Source organism: Aquarana catesbeiana, linkage group LG05 (genome assembly GCF_042186555.1).
Source record: "Aquarana catesbeiana isolate 2022-GZ linkage group LG05, ASM4218655v1, whole genome shotgun sequence".
Classification (NCBI taxonomy): domain Eukaryota; kingdom Metazoa; phylum Chordata; class Amphibia; order Anura; family Ranidae; genus Aquarana; species Aquarana catesbeiana.
In genome coordinates, this window is record NC_133328.1 from 586,207,723 (window position 1) to 586,223,390 (window position 15,668).

A 15,668-nucleotide genomic window follows, 5' to 3' on the forward strand; every position below is an offset into this window, starting at 1 on the left:
GCCCTGATTTGCTGAAGCTTTCACTGCTTCAGCCAATCAGGGCTTGCAATGCACTGTTCAGCAACGCAATGCATTGTGGTCGGTTCGGGGGCCCGAACAAACGGACAAACTACCTGTTTGTTCGGCTATTAGTCAAACAACAAAAGTTCGGCCAGAACTTATGCTCGGGCCGAACCGTTCGCCCATCCCTTGTCCTATGTTGGCAGATGCCTTTTGAACATGGGTTTGGCTCCCATTCAATATGCTTGCTATTGTATGTCTATATCACAGCATTTTGCATTTGTTTTATCTTACTTATCAGACAATCTGTCGAATATAGATTCTCCTATATAAATACTCTGATGAAGGGGGGGCGTGGCCTGGCACAGCATGGAGTAGGACGTTTTTCTTGAGAGCTCCGTCCATTACTCCTCAATCTTCTCCATCCTGGACTCTATGTGCTTCGAAACTAGCTGGATCACATCCCTGTAGCTCGGGAAACACACTGGGCTCATTCCTGAAACGATTGGTCCCACGGCGGCCCGAACGGAGCGGCGATCTCCTACACGGCAGCCGCATCTAGGCAAGACCGAGGCTTCGGCCTACTCCTGGAGGCCGCGGCCATCTTGGTCCTCCGCTCCTCCGGCCCTGAGTCGAGCTACCTGCTGATAAAAGGTAACCTGTTTATGGACACTTCCTCCAGGGAGAGGGACAAGATAGACAAAGCTTATCTGGCCAGTGGGGAACCCGAGAAGGCCGAAAATTACACCCGGCCTGGACTGCGGCCTAGGCTTATATGAGGTGCACAGCGGCCATCTTGGCACACCTCCCCTCCCTGTCTGTGTACTCTGCATAGCTACAGCCCTGGTGTATCCCTCCTGACAGCCTTCACTGGAATCCCCTATATCCTGAGGGACATAGCTCCAAAATATCATCAACTAAAGAGGTGAGGAGAGACTGCACACATCTGCATAGTACAATAACACCTATCCTTAACCCCTGAGGGCTTCAGGGCCTGGGACAGTGTTTGTCGTTCACTAAACAGCAAGTCGGGGTGGTACATTAAGTTTGGAGGGTCTCTGGGTTCCACCTGGGACCTCCCTACAATGTCACCAACCAAGGCACAAAAGGCAGCGGCAGCAAAACTAGATCAATACCGCAGAACAGAAAAAGAAGACATGGAGGAGGAGGGATCAACTGAGAAAACTGGAGCAGGAGAACGAACTGCGGGCGACACTGACAAACTCCTGGAAGCAATCACCTTTTGCAGAACCTCTCTCACAGCACAAATCGAGGAGGTCAAGGTGGATATTTCCCTTATCAGACAGGACTTTCAAAAGCTCAGGGAAAGAGTGAAAGAAGTGTTAAGATATATAGAAAACCCAAAACAGGGTAAAAGCTGCGCTCGGATCTCAAAAGGCAAAAAAAATATGGGAGAGAAAAAGCTGCCAGCATCCTAAAAAGTCCGGTATCTGCCTCCTAAAAGTATGGTAAACAGCAAAGTGCAGCGCTAAAAATACATATATAATATAAGAAAAAGTGAAATCCCACCAAGTGACAATAACATCAATCAGTGAACATAAATTGTCAAATCAAACAATGATAAACAAAAAAGCATAAATCGCAAATGCATGTGAGCTGAAAAAGATTTTTTGAAAAAAAGTCCAAAAAGATATGTTAAATCCACAGGTAGATAAAAAGCACCCATCCAAGAAAGATGTGACAAAAGTGCCAGTAGATGATCCACCAAGAAATGTGTAAGTAGAATCTGCTTTCAAACCTCCTCAGACCGCGTACAAAGGCAAATACAGCAACTCCTTTTAAAACAAGATGATATGGAGAATAGGCTGAGAAGATGTAATATACGCCTGATAGGTCTGCCGGAAGGGTCTGAAGGTAAGGACACTTCTACTACTGATCAATACTTATGGAAGAGAAGTTTTTTCCCCCATGTTTGCGGTGGAACGGGCACATCGCATGCCAGCAAGACCCCCTCCACAAGGAGCTCCTCCCCGCACGTTCATAGCTAAACTCCTTAACTATAAGGATCGGGACACTGCTTTGAGAATGGCAAGAGAGAAGGGCAATATCCCAGTTGGGAATGTCAAGGTGGCCATATTCCCAGACTTCTCGGCAGAGGTGCAGCGCCACCGTCAGAGTTTTGCGGAGGCCAAACGTAAGCTAAGAAATCTGCAATATAAATACTCAATGCTTTTCCCAGCCCGGCTTAGGGTGGAGCATGAAGGGCGCGCGGTTCTCTTCGAGGACCCAGAGGAAGTAATCTCCTGGTTGGAAGGACGAGTTAACCCTCAACAAGCTGATTGATCAAGTTCCTTTGATAACGTGTCTGAGACCAGGAAATGTCTCCTACCAGTGCAAATTTAAAGCACAAATCCTGATTACCTACAGCACAAGAGTCACATTACCCTCCGGGGCTCCGGAGTGAGAAAAAGTCCTACAGCCAACATGCATCGTGCAGCGAGACTTTACCCCACACAGTTCTGGGAAGCAGCACCATGTCCATTGGAACTCTATCCGGATCTTAACAGTTACAACTAAATGGAAACAAGAAGATCGAGAGATCGTATTACATGTTTTGCAAGTGATATGGTTGATATTTTTTACTTTATTTAGTGTCCGGAGGCTGAACCAATTGTTCTACATTCCACTATTCAGGAGGAAGTTAGAATGTTTCCCAGATAACAACCAGTTTAGGGATCATGCCCGCACAAGTTGGGGTCAGTGTTAGGGCAGGGAGGGGGGAGGGGGTTCAAATGTTTTTGGTTCGTTTAATTTTGAATGTGCATACCTATAATAGAAAACAGGTAACGTTACATATAACAAATCTATGGGAGAATATCTATGTACCATACCACAGGTATTTGAGTCAGATATCTCTGCAAGTTAATATTCTGTATGCCTTGTGCAGAAAGAGCAAATTGTTCTATATAAATGCTATATTAATGGTTAAACTGCTTGGCCTATGGCATCTTTGAAATTTTTGACATGGAATGTGAGGGGTCTGCATGAGAAATTTAAGCACGCAGCAGTCTTCACGTTCCTGAAGAAGCAACACGCTGACATAATAGAACTAGTGGAAACCCATATCGAGGGAAGCATTCAGATGGCGCTCCGCAGGCCATGGGTTGGTTGGGCGTACCACTCTACCCACACATCACACTCTAGGGGAGTTTCTGTATTAGTTGCTAAATCAGTACATTTTGAATTATGCGAGCTAACTACTGACCCGAATGGCCGCTATGTATTCATTCATGCCAAAGTATATGGGGAGCCTTTGCTTATAATGGCTTTCTATATACCACCTCCATTTAACGTATCCATGGTCAAGGAAGGCATATCATATATGACCCGTCATCCAAATATAGCAGCGGTTTGGTTAGGGGATTTTAATGTTACCTTGAACCCGGCTCTAGACAGGCTACAGTTGACATCAATAGCACCCGGTGCTCCCACCGAAACTAAGTTCTCCAAGCTTATCTCCACCTTCCATCTGATAGATACATGGAGACATAAATTCCCACTGGTTAAGTCATATTCGTGTTTCTCGGCATCTCGGGGCTCTATGTCCCGTATAGACTTTATACTTATTTCCCGCAGATTGACCCCAAGATTATCGGAGGTAATGTTTTGCCCTAGAGTACTGTCGGACCATAGTCCTTATTGAATTACATTAAGTATTCCAGTGGCAAAACCACCACGAGCATGGCGCCTGAATCCATTCTGCCTATCTCTTCTACCAGAAGACGATGAGCTCATAGACAAATGGAAATTGTACTTTATAGAAAATGATGAGTCAGCATCACCACCCGCAGTCTGGGACTTTTTTAAGCTCTTTGCTAGACACACATTGATAAAGGCGATTAATAAAATTAAGATGGACTCTTCTGGTGCCCTCGGTAAGGCACTGGAGGACTTGTCCTCTGCAGAAAGAGAGTATGCCAACACCCCGACATCAATAACTGTAGACCAAATTAAATTACAGACTAGAGTGGTTAATCAGCTGCAGTACCAGAAAGTGAAACAAAAAATGTTTTTTTCTAAGCAAAAAATGTTTGAACATGGGGAAAAGGCAGGCAAGTTACTTGCATACCTGGTCCACAGCGAAGATAGACCCCCAGTGGTTATTACATTACATGGCCCCGGAGGACAAAAAATAACAGACCCACCTACGGTAACCTCAATGTTTAGAGACTTTTTCGCAGATTTATACACAACAGCAGCCCCCACTGAGACCCACCTCATGTCTCTTTTTCTTGAAAAGGTGTCCTTCCCACAGTTAACGGAAGAACAAGTAGACTTATTGGAAGCCCCACTTACCTTAGACGAAATATCAAATGCCATGGCTAGCTTTGCTAGGTCCAAATCCCCTGGTTCAGATGGACTTCCAATAGAGTTCTATTCCCAATTCAGCGAAATACTAACCCCTAAACTATTAAAATTATATAATTATCTATTTGAAACTGGGACTTTACCTCCCTCTATGACAGAGGCTACAATAGTCCTCATCCCTAAACCCGGTAAGGACCTGGGGTTTCCAGAATCCTATCGACCGATATCACTCCTACAGGTTGATATCAAAATACTTGCCAAAGTTCTATCGATTAGGCTCAATCAGGTAATATTGACATTAATACATGCGGACCAGGCTGGTTTCATGCCTGGACGCAACACTTCGTTTAATCTTAGGAATCTATACATTAACCTGCAAGCTACACATGAGGAAGTGGGTACACGAGTGGTTGTGACCTTAGACACAGCGAAAGCCTTCGACTCGGTAGAGTGGAGGTATCTCTGGAGATGCTTGGAGGGCTATGGCTTTGGCCCAAAATTTATTAAATGGGTCCAACTTCTATACCAGGCACCCAGGGCCAAAGTGGTAGCTAATGGATGGTCGTCTCAGTCATTCGACCTCAGTAGAGGCACGAGACAGGGTTGTCCCCTATCCCCACTCCTATATGCCCTGGCGGCTGAACCACTGGCAATATCCATCCGAGCAAACCCAGAGATCAGGGGACTTAAGGTGGGCTCTCTGATTGAAAAAATTAGCATGTATGCAGATGATACGCTATTATACCTGACAGACTCGGGAACATCATTACGTTATGCACTCCACACGATAGAACAATTTGGAATATTTTCAGGTCTAAAAATCAATTGGGACAAATCCCAAATTTTGCCAATTGATAGTTTCCCACCCCCAGAATCCCAAACCAGGCTCCCACTACAGAGAGTAGATGTCATTAAATATTTAGGGATTTATATAACCAGATCCCCTGCAGACTACATATCCCTAAATATAACCCCTCTCATTTCCCTAGTTAAAAATAAAATACGGGTCTGGTCCAAACTACCACTGGGAGTCTGGGGACGCATAAACTTAATTAAAATGATTCTACTACCCCCGTTTATTTACCCTTAAAACATTTTAAATCTCTAGAGTCCCTCTTAAAGACATTTGTGTGGGGAAATAACAGGCATAAATTGACATGGCAAGCCCTCAAAAATCCGACTGATCTAGGTGGCACTGCTCTACCCGACTTTAATTTATACTACATTGCAGCACAGTTATCACAGCTTTTTCATCTAGACAAAACCGATAGTGAGAGATTTCTTACGCTCATGTGCCCTAAATGGGCACAATACACCAAAGACCCGATATATGCAATAGCGACAGACAAGGGAGGGATGGAACTAGGAGATAGAAGACATACTATACTATACCACTACAGGAAAATATGGAATTTAGCAACCTCTAGACTTGATATCTCACAGTTTAACGATTACACGCCGCTATGGCACAACAAAAATCTTCAGGAATTTAATAAAATACAGGACACATCTATATGGTCCACACAGGGAATATTTTACCTACATCATATATTAAAAGATGGACAACTCAAAACCTTTGACTCAAAGAAGAATTTACAATACAGGACCAGATGTTCTATAGATTCTTACAAATCCGTCACGCAACACAATCACAATTCCCTGACTCCTGCCCTAGCCCTGCTCCTAATGTACTCATTGCCATAATAAAAAGTACAGACTCTCAAAAATTGATTTCGGCATTCTACAACTTGCTCTTAACCCCTATAGCTGCTAAAATAGCATATGGTCTTAAACCAGGATGGGAGAGGGAGGTGGGACCGGTGGAGGATGAGGAGTGGGGAGAAGCATTGGAGGCCTGTAAAACTGTATCCCCTAAACTCTCAGATCGTCTGACCCAGCTCTATATTCTCCATAGGGCATACCTCACACCCCTCAGAGTTGCAAGATACAAGCGCACACAAAACACCACATGTCAGATGTGTGGGAGAGAGACAGGTACCTTTTTCCATCTTATATGGGCATGCCCTAAAATAAAAGGCTTTTGGGAACAAAATGTGGCATTTTTACACGACACGATGGGTTCACCTTTAACCCTAGACCCCAAACAGTGTCTCTGGGGTATAGTTCCAGATATAACCAACAAATATGCGAAAACCTTCTTGCACGAAACACTCTTTGCAGCAAGAAAGGTTATAGCCAAAAAGTGGATGAGACAAGAGGCCCCCAAAATTGTGGAATGGAAGGTGGAGATAAATAATACATTACCATACAAGAAATGTATATATATCAATAGAGGTTGTCCAGCAAAATACAGTAAGATCTGGGATAGATGGCTTCAAGAATCTTCTACCTGTGTCTAATGCAATTGTGTGACCGTACAGTGATATATAGATATAAGTATGGATGGACAGTATTAAAAACAAAATATGTATACCTTGAATGACAAGATACGCCAGATATGTTTAAATGTAATGATATATAGATTTTTTCTTTATTTCAATGACAATAATTACAATACTGTTATAGTGTCAACATGACAACGTAATCTTTAATTTTTTCTTTTTGTATGCACTGAATATTCAATAAAACCTTGTTTAAAAAAAAAAAAAAAAAAATACTCTGATGAAGGGCTTGAAACTGAAACACGTCGGGTCAGGAAGATTGTTCTCGGATATTGGAGAGTAACAATACATTTACTACATGTTAATTTGATATGTTTGGAATGATCCTGTCATTTGCTCTTGCTCTGTTTTTATAGATCATCACATGTGTGATTGAGCAGGTAAGTATGACACAGAGAAGGTAAGTATGACATGTTTGTTATTTTAAAAAAATCTGCTTTTATTATCATTTTAAAGGACAACTCCACTTGTTTTAAACAATTGGTATATTTCATTTAATTGCTCTACTTTCTATATTTGCTATACAAGTATTTATAAACCCAATCATGCAACATCACTTATAAGTGTTAAGATGTTGTTTTAAAGCAGTTTTTAATTTTTTTATATTTTTAAAGCTGAATTTCAGGTACTTGGACCAATGTAACTATGCAAATAGTATACCTGTGGGCAGTAGTGTACTAAGTGGGGGGGGGGCGTCCTGGGTGCCACACACTGGGAGGGATGTCAGGCCGGCGCCCCCCCTCTGCGACTGAAGCGGACTTAGCGAAGACAGTGGGTGGGTTTAAGCAGCGGCATGGCGCGGTGACAGGCAGCAGGTAACACACACACGGAGAGCCTGGATTTGCAAGGGAGGGGGGTGAGACGGGGTCAAGACGCATCTGAGTGACACCCGTTGGCACACCCGGGACCCTGCCACAATGATCCCCTTCACTCGTGGCTGCGCTGCGGCTCAGATCAGTCTCGGATGTCTCGCACAGCCGAGCAGATTGAAGCCGCCTCCCTCTCCTCCGTTATGGCTACACGTGCTGTTTGTGCATGTCCGGTGCTAATCATCTGAGCTGAGGTACATTATGGGTCTGAAGGGGGGTGTCTGCACTGTAGGGGGGGGTGTGTATTGTAGGGGGGTCTGCACTGTAGGAGGGTCTGTATTGTAGGGGAGATCTGTACTGTAGGGGGGGTCTGAACTGTAGGGGGTTCTGCACTGTAGGGGGGTCTGCACTGTAGGTGGGGTCTGTACTGTAGGGGGGGTCTGTACTGTAGGGGGGGTCTGTACTTAATGGGGGGGTCTGCACTGTAGGGGGGGGTCTGTGTAACATGCAGGGGGGCAGAACTGTTAGGGGGTGTCTGTGTAACATACAGGCATCTAGAGCTGTGGGGGGCTGTGTAATGTAAAGGGGTCCAGAGTTGCAGTGTGCTGTGTAATGTAAAGGGGTCCAGAGGTGCAGGGTGCAGTGTAATGTAAAGGGGTGTAGGGTGCAGTGTAATGTAAAGGGGTCCAGAGGTACAAGGGCTGTGTAATGTAAAGGGGTCCAGAGGTGCAGTGTGCAGTGTAATGTAAAGGGGTCCAGAGGTGCAGGGTGCAGTGTAATGTAAAGGGGTCCAGAGGTGCGGAGCTGTGTAATGTACACAGTAGTGACAAAGAGATATTGAAGGATGCAGAGGTATGCAGGGGACACAGTAGGGTGTTTTTACATTTTAAGGTGGGGGGGTGCCAGATATAGGATCCGTCCCGGGTGCCAAATGCACTAGGTACACCCCTGCCTGTGGGATCCTTCTAGAAGTTGGAAATCACTGTAGGGGGGTCTGTATTGTAGGGGGAATCTGTACTGTAGGGGGGGTCTGAACTGTAGGGGGGTCTGAACTGTAGGGGGGTCTGCACTGTAGGTGGGGTCTGCACTGTAGGGGGGTCTGTACTGTAGAGGGGTCTGTACTTAATGGGGGGTCTGCACTGTAGGGGGGGGTCTGTGTAACATGCAGGGGGTCAGAACTGTTAGGGGGGTGTCTGTGTAACATACAGGCATCTAGAGCTGTGGGGGGCTGTGTAATGTAAAGGGGTCCAGAGGTGCAGTGTGCTGTGTAATGCAAAGTGGTCCAGAGGTGCAGGGTGCAGTGTAATATAAAGGGGTGCAGGGGTACAAGGGCTGTGTAATGTAAAGGGGTCCAGAGGTGCAGTGTGCAGTGTAATGTAAAGGGGTCCAGAGGTGCAGGGTGCAGTGTAATGTAAAGGGGTCCAGAGGTGCAGGGTGCTGTGTAATGTACAGGGGTGCAGGGTGCAGTGTAATGTAAAGGGGTCCAGCAGTGCAAGTGCAGTGTTATGTAAAGGGGTCCAGATGTGCAGGGTGAAGTGTAATGTAAAGGGGTCCAGAGGTGCAGGGTGCAGTGTAATGTAAAGGGGTCCAGACGTGCAGGCTGCAGTGTAATGTAAAGGGGCCCAGAGGTGCAGGGTGCAGTGTAATGTAAAGGGGTCCAGAGGTACAAGGGCTGTGTAATGTAAAGAGGTCCTTAGGTGCAAGGTGCTGTGTAATGTAAAGGGATCCAGAGGTGTGGAGCTGTGTAATGTACACAGTAGTGACAAAGAGATATTGAAGGATGCAGAGGTATGCAGGGGGCACAGTAGGGTGTTTTTACATTTTAAGGTGGGGGGTGCCAGATATAGGATCCGCCCTGGGTGCCAAATGCACTAGGTACGCCCCTGCCTGTGGGATCCTTCTAGAAGTTGGAAATCACTGTAGTAGGTCCTGTGCCAAGCAGCTGCCCTGCTGTATTCTGAACACAGAAAGTCAGCCATTCGGCACGCACATCATTCAGAGAATGCTTTGCATTTTCTCAATGAAAACAATGTGTTCTCTGATTAGATGAGGTTAGGAGGCGGAACAGTGACATCATGTTCTCCACCGCTCCCAAATTCCATACCACAAGTCCAACTCAATAAAGGGTATGTATTTGTATATGTTCATGCAGGGTGGCACTGTGGACAGCACAATTAATGATACACTACGCTACATCCTAAATCTCTTGTATTGATACAGAAATTGGAAAAAATGTACTTTACAGGCATGTTTTTCATATGGTTTAGAAGTAACAATATTTATTTATTACAAATCATTGACAAAATGTGTGGGTGGCGCACATGCGGGACTGACGGCCAGATTGGGAGCGTCACATGCCACTCGGGTGGCGTGCGGGCTTCCTGATTGGGGTGAGCATATATGGGGGGGGGATATCTGGCACCACTCAGGGAGGATCTGGTCTATTCTTGGGACCCTGGAACATACGACACATGCTATGGGCCACATGTATTGGTAAGTACACTCCCTCCAAGGGGGAAATTGACACATGCATCTGATTGGCAACGGATCTAATACTAAATAGTGCTTTTTTGTTTGTAACACCTGCAGAGCTATGGTTGTTGCTGGCCTAACCCCCAGCTGGATCCTTTGATGTTAACACTGACACTGAGCACGTGCACTCAACTTCTTTGATCGACCATGATGAGGCCTGTTCTGAGTGGAACCTGTCCTATTAAACCGCTGTATGGTTTTGGCCACTGTGCTGCAGCTCAGTTTCAGGGTCTTGGTAATCTTCTTATAGCCTAGGCCATTTTTATGTAGAGCAACAATTCTTTTTGTTCAGCTCCTCAGAGAGTTCTTTGCCATGAGGTGCCATGTTGAACTTCCAGTGACCAGTATGAGAGAGTGAGAGCGATAACACCAAATTTAACACACCTGCTCCCCATTCACACCTGAGACCTTGTAACAATGACGAGTCACATAACATCGGGAGGGAAAATACCTAACTGGGCCCAATTTGGATATTTTCACTTAGGGGTGTACTCACTTTTGTTGCCAGCGGTTTAGACATTAATGGCTGTGTGTTGAGTTATTTTGAGGGGACAACAAATTTACACTGTTATACAAGCTGTACACTCAATACTTTACATTGTAGCAAAGTGTCATTTCTTCAGTGTTGTCACATGAAAAGATATAATAAAATATTTACAAAAATGTGAGGGGTGTACTCACTTTTGAGAGATACTGTATATGCCCATGTGCAGTGAGATATTTTGTGATCATTCACCCTATCTACAACCTGAAGGGGATGTTTATACCCCATACCAAAAGTTTTATACATCTTAGGTGGGTGCACATGTGACTAAATACATATATGGATATTTGTTTGCTTATAAATCAAAGTGAATGCCATTAAATATAATTTACTACTCACCAGAGTTTGATAAGTTACCCCATGTTGCTACACCCCCATAGTGGCCTCATATGACCCGGCACCCCCTGTGGAGGTCCTGTTTACTTGCATGTCCCACTTCAGTGACAAATATATCTTACATCGTTTCTTATATACATATATAAGTAGAGAAATCATTGCATGAATAATGGGTTTTATGTTATGTTATGTCTATGTGTATGTCTGTAAAACAATTAATGCCTTTTGTCTCTGGGTAAATGAATAAACTATCTGTAGCATATAGTTATTCTGATTTTTTTCTGCAGCCTATTAGATTCATATAGCTCCAGAAGAAGCGTGTTCAGAGCACGAAACTAGTCAAGCAATTTATTTGAATGTAATTCTTGAAATTCTTGAAAGCTAAAGCAGAAATTGATCTACTCTGGTTTGACTCCATTAACCCCTTCATGTGTGCTTACCATATGATAAACAATTACGTTATCCTATATGTACATACATGTATTTTTTCTCTGGGTTTTAGTCAAGCCCAGGAATCATTTTGTAACCCACCAACTCAGCCCATCGAGGTTCATTTTGAACTTCGGACTGTGTGGTTGGTCACTGAGACATGTTTTTAAATCACATTCACTTATGTAAATATCTGTTATCTTTGTCCTATTCTTTTTTTCATCAATGATTTGTAATACATAAACATTGTTACTTTTAACCATAAGTAAAATGTGTCAATTTTTTCCAATTCCTGTATCAATAAGCGGTGTGCCGGATCTCTGCAGAAAGACCAATGCTTTCACACAGAGAGCAAGTGTCCAACTCTGCAGTTGCTGGCAGTAACTGTAAGGCCTCATTCACATATAAAATACCCACGTTTTGCAAACAAATTTGGGCATGTGAAGTGTTGGGGCATTTATTCATTCTATTGGCCAGAATATTAATTTATTCTGGGCATTGAAATGAATGAAGGGTCAAGCGTTAAACTTGCCTAGCGTTCAGGTGTGTTTAAGCGCGTTTGTTTTTTTTTGCCTTCATATGACATCCTCCCATGCTCGCGTTGCCTGCGTACCCCCTGCGGTGTGCATCGGCAGTGATCTGTGATCAGGGTAAAGAGCCAATCACGGCGGCTCTTGACCACATGATCAGCTATGACCAATCACAGCTGATCATGGATGTAAACAGGATTTGCCAGCAATCGGCAATCCTCCCCTCACGCTAACAGGGCGTGAGGAGAGACAAAAACGGGCAAATTCACACAAGGGATATCTGCACTGACAATCAGGGCACTGATCAGCAGTGTCCTGATTATCAGTGCAGCCCCAGCAGTGCCCTCCAGTGCTGCCAATCTGTGCCCACTAGTGCTGCCTGTCAGTGCCAATCAGTGCCGCCTATCAGTAATGCCTAACAGTTCCACCTATCATTGCCACTTATAAGTGCCCATCAGTGCTGCCTATAAGTGCCCATAAGTGCCACCTATCAGTGCCATCAGTGCTACCTATCAATGCTGCCCATCATTGCTGCTTATAAGTGCCCATCAGTGCCACCTATCAGTGCTATCAGTGCTGCCTATCAATGCCGCCCATCAGTGCTGCCAATCAATGCCCATCAGTGCCACATATCAGTTTCATCAGTGCCTCCTCATCAGTGCCCATCAGTGCCTCCTCATCAGTGCCCATCAGTGCCGCCTATCAGTGCCCATCAATGCAGCCTCTCAGTGCCCATCAATGTAGCCTATTAGTGCCTATCAGTGCAGCATGTCAGTGCAGCCTCATAAGCACACATTTGTGAAGGAGAAAAATTACTTAATTACCAAATTTTATAAAAGAAACTAAGAAAAACTTTTTTTTCCAAAATTTCCTGTCTTTTTGTGTTTGTTTAGCAAAAAATAAAATTGCATGACCGTGCAATTGCCATTTAAATTGCAACAGCACTGAAAGCTGAAAATTGGCCTGACAGGAAGGGGGTGAAAGTGCCCAGTAGGCAAGTGGTTAAACTAAATGTTCAATTGGGCTTTCACAATACATCTACAAGGACTATTTTTTCCATATTGCTTTTGTATATGATTAATTTTTCCAATAAACTGACAAGTGGCAATTTTCCAGTATCCTCTACAGTAAATCACAAATCACACATAGCCTATGTTGGGATCATTTAGGTGGTGCAGTAATAAAACAGTGAATTCCTGTAGAATGTGTAATATACTGTGTAACAAGCTCTCTGGCTGATATTTTTACACTTCACAGGAAAATGTGTAATGTTTTGTCTCCAGGGTATTCCTTGTTTCAGTAATGTTCATCTTCAATGAAATACCAATTACTTTTCTGTATTAAAGGCTCTCCTGTCTCCATGATAACGCATAACAGTGATATAGAAACAGGGGCAATACAAGTAGCAACTAGGGATGAGCTCGATGTTCGGGTCAGGGTGCCTTTGGCCAATCATGGCTCAGGGGGACTAAGTTCACTCCCTACACTATATTAGGTTGCCTACATGGTGGCTGTGTGTAGTGTTGTTGGCGTGGAGATAGCTTGAGTTAGATTAAGCAGGCAGGTTATTCAGTTAGTGGCAGTGTATTTGATATATATATATACTGTGCATCCAGTGTAGCCTATATCTACAGTGCATTCTGTGGTGTACTGTTTCTAATACACTTCAGACAGTGTACACAGTATCTAATACAGTGTGTACAGTTTCTACTACACTTCTGGTGGTGTACACAGTACACAATACAGTGCAACCGTAGTACAGTTTCTAATACAGTGCAGGCGGTGCACACAGTATCTAATACAGTGTGTACAGTTTCTACTACACTTCTGGTGGTGTACACAATACACAATACAGTGCAGCTGTAGTACAGTTTCTAATAAAGTGCAGGCGGTGTAAACAGTATCTAATACAGTGTGTACAGTTTCTATTACACTTCTGGTGGTGTACACAGTACACAATACAGTGCAGCTGTGGTACAGTTTCTAATAAAGTGCAGGAGGTGTACACAGTATCTAATACAGTGTTTATGGTTTCTACTACACTTCTAGTGGTGTACACAGTATACAATACAGTGCAGCCATTGTACAGTTGGTAATACAGTGTAGGCGGTGTACACAGTATCTAATACAGTGTGTACAGTTTCTAATACACTTCAGGCGTGTACACAGTATCTAATAAAGTGTAGTGTGATGTTGCAAAACAAAAAATACATCATGTCTGGAAAGGCCACCAAGGAGAGGCAGACGCTCACAGGCCACGAAAAGAGGGCAAGCAGCCTCTGTGTCTACAGTCAACAGTGGTGGTCATGGACATAGTGCATCCTCTGCAGGTGGCTGTGGGGCATGCTTGTCCTTTGTCCAACACAGCTGCCAAAGCAGCCTATTCCACCGACTCCTTTTCCACAGTCACTCCTTCCGTAGCCCCACCATCATGCACGGAGGAGTCCCCAGAATTATTCGACCATAGTGTCGGGTACATGCTGCTGGAGGATGCGCAGAGATTTGAAGGCTCCAATGTTGGTTCCCAGGTTGAGGAAGGGAGTAAAGTGAGCCTAGAGATAGGGGGTGCCCAAGAAGAACAATAAACTGGCAGCCATGTTTCCTCGGCTGCAACATATTGCCAAGTTTGCTCCAGTGGCTTGGGTGCCTCAGAGAAGAGAGGAGGAAGAGGCACAACTCCAATGAGGCAGGATGTCCCCTAGGGGGCAGCTTAAGGGCAGCCAACCTATTGTATCACACCGCAGAGCTCCAAAGGTGCAGGGCGCTGCTGACTCCCCACTAACTTTTAAAAGTTCCTTGGTGTGGGCTTTTTTCGACACATTTGCAGCAGCAGATCACACCGTTGCTGTTTGCTACCTATATCTGAAGCGGATCAAGTATGGCCAGAACAGCACCACATACTTGACCAGACATATGACGACCTGCCATTCAATTCGTTGGCAACAGCACTTGAAAGAACCACATCAAAGAAAAAGGTGGAATTCTCCTTGCTCCTCATCTGGGATCTCCAACCCTACTATACCTCCAGTCCTCTCAAAAGCCTACACTGAGAGGAATGAAGGTATAGCAATAGGTGTCCCAAGTACTTGCAGCCAATCTGCTAGCAGTACACCACCATCTGATTTTTAGCAGGCAAATTTCCCTATCCCAGTTACTGAACTGTAAAAATTCAGTCCCAGCCATCCACTTGCTCAGCATCTAAATGCTAGTTCGGCCAAATTGTTAGCACTGCAACTGCTGCCTTTTCAGCTGGTAGACTCGGCCCCACTTCATGAATTTGTGGAATGTGCTGTACCTCAGTGGCAGGTTCCAAAACGCCATTTATTTTCATGGAAGGCCATTCCGGCTCTCTACCACCATGAGGAGGGCAATGTTTTGGCCTCATTGGACTGAGTGATCAGCAGTAAGGTTTGTATTACCGCTGTCTCATGGTCCAGCAGGCATGGGCAGGAATGTTACCTTTCCTTCACGGCTCACTGGGTAACTCTGCTGGCAGCTGGGAAGGATGCAGGACAGGGTTCAGTGTTGTTGGAGCTTGTTCCGCCACACCGCCTCCAAAATGCTAGTGGTGCCACAGCCCTCTCCTCCACCCCCTCCTCTTCTTCTTCCTCTATGGCCTCTTCTGCAGATTTGTCCTCTGAACCAGCGGTGCTCCGTAAGCGTTCAACTGGCTACGCGAACAGTCAGGCTAAAAGATGCCATGCAGTGCTTGAGTTGGTCTGCCTAGGGAACAGGAGCCACACTGGGGCAGCGATTC